This window comes from Micropterus dolomieu, linkage group LG20 (genome assembly GCF_021292245.1).
Source record: "Micropterus dolomieu isolate WLL.071019.BEF.003 ecotype Adirondacks linkage group LG20, ASM2129224v1, whole genome shotgun sequence".
Taxonomy (NCBI): Eukaryota; Metazoa; Chordata; class Actinopteri; order Centrarchiformes; family Centrarchidae; genus Micropterus; species Micropterus dolomieu.
In genome coordinates, this window is record NC_060169.1 from 26,030,308 (window position 1) to 26,032,825 (window position 2,518).

A 2,518-nucleotide genomic window follows, 5' to 3' on the forward strand; every position below is an offset into this window, starting at 1 on the left:
TCAGACAGAATGAGAAGTAGAGGGCGCTGTAGAAGTTATCTCACTGGAGCCAAATGGCAAATCCAGATGTTTAAATCAGAATCACTTATAGTAAATGTCATCCACATGCAATTTCCCTTCACATTTTAATTTCAAGCACATATCCAGCAGTGCATTCATGCAGTGCTCATTTACTAGACGTCATATGCACCCTCTAGTGCATGACAGTGAGTAGTGTTTGCATCAGCAGGGGGGCAGACCTGATGGGAGTTTTGGCAACACTCTGCTGTGCTGACAACTACAGTATATCACCAGCAGATGTCAACATGGTCAGTTAGCCAGCTTTTAACTTTACACTGCTCTTGTCTGAAATTGATTGTGGCAAAATTGCACCTTTTAGATCATTATTGGTTCTTGTAATTTAAAATAATTAATAGTGGCTTGCTGCAGTAGGACAATTCAGGTTATGTCAGGAAGACTGTCAATCATGGTTACCTGAATTATTTCCGTTTATCTAAATAACCTGGTTTTCATCAAGTTGTTCTGTATCACAACCTAAAACCTACCTAACTAAAGCAAACACATGTCATTAGGAAGTTATGTGAAAAAGATCTCATCCAGCCTGTTGATATAATTGAAGGCAACTGGAGCCATCAGACACAGAAGCACTGACAGAACAAAGGTTAGTTTGATAGCATGATATTCCTTCTGTTCATTCTTAGTCATTTGTTACTCAAAAGTCCTGCCAGAGGTGAACTTTATAACTGAACCACTCTGCAGGGAATATGCTAGTCTGTCTCTCCCACCCACTAAAAAGTCAAAGAAAATGAACAAGGTGCCTCTACCACAAAATTACCAGAAATTAGCATTTAGATTACCTTTTTTAATTCCCTCCTGGAAGAACATTCCCATGCAACTATTAAGTGCTGAAGAACCTTCTACTTAATATGATCTGCAGCCATAAAAGAGTCATATCTCTGAGCATATTGATCAATCACTTCCTGGGAAATGATTTCCTATGGAAGTATAATGCGTGCACAATGCAAAGCATCCGTGAAATAGAGTAGGACCAATCTTTGAGTGCACATTTTGCAGTGGGACAGTCCATACTGGAGCTGACTGAGACTTCAGAAAGACCACGGACATAACTCAAAAGTAACAATTCAATTCCCACAATGGGCAATGTGTCCTTAAGCAAGACACTAACCCCCTACCAGCTGACTGCTAGAAGCACATTTTAAAAACATGCGTAAGAGATGCCATTACCAATGAACAATAAAGGAAGTTACCCCCTTGACAGTTAGTAAATAAGTCAGACATGCAGTTTGCCTCATTTACTGCTCGGTCTGCAGATTTCTCTGATACATCTTTTTTCACATTTAACAAAATACTCTTTTGTCTTTCAGAAATGTCCCAATTTCCTTCCTCACATGTGAACGTCCTGAAACTCTGAATGACAATTACACTGAGCCATGATTCATTGCAAGTTTGGGTTGGTCTTCAGCCATGCTAGCAGCTCTGTGACACTGTGCTTAGGCAGTGCTTTGCTAACATATTCACAATGACAACGCTAACATGCTGATGTTTAGCAGTATGTTTACCATTTTCACAATCTTAGTTTAGCATGTTAGCATGCTAACATTTGCTAATTAGCACAAAGAACAGCTGGGCAGATGGGAATGTCATTAGTTTTGTTATGTTAGAGTTATGTTCACATCCATAATCAGTATCACATCAGTAGTACCACCACATTAGAAACAAAGCAAACTTTAATTTTATTTGCGATGTGTCAACCAACTACAGCTCTCAAATACCCACAGGGTGGAAATGAGGGATTACATTTATATATATGATTATAATGTCAGTCATTTTGCCATAGGCTACAGTGTATATTCCTCAATTTCATCCTGTGTATTTTGACCTGAGGAAGACACGTAGTTGGTTGAACAGCCCTAATAAAATGAAAACGAGCTATGGTTCCAGTCCGCAGGTACATATCACTAGTTCCGTCAGTAGTTTTTTAGTCATAAACCAAAGTACTGAAAAATGTTTTATTTATTTCTGATGATGGCCACCCCTAGAGCTTTAGTGCTAGCATGGCTAAATCAAAACCAATAGTCCACAGCCATGCTAACAGGTATATGTGAGGCTGTATTTAGACACAGTGGTGCTTTGAGCTAAATGCTAATGTCAGCATGCTAACAATGAGGTATGTTTATCATGGTCACTATCTTAGTTTAGCATCTTAGCATGCTAACATTTGCTAATTAGCACTGAACACAAAGTACAGCTGAGGCAGAATTCTGACCAGAAGATGGCGCTATCTGAAAAGTTAATTAATCAACATATTTATTACAATTCCTACTGAGGGGACATAAATGTGTGTACCAAATTTAAGAGATATTTCAGTCTCAACCAAAGTCTGACAGACTGACATTGCTATCCATACAGCCACTAGCATGGCTAAAAATACAACATGCTGAGAATTACCCCCCAAACAAAAACAACAACAAAGGGACAGATTAAAGCATCAGTCTCA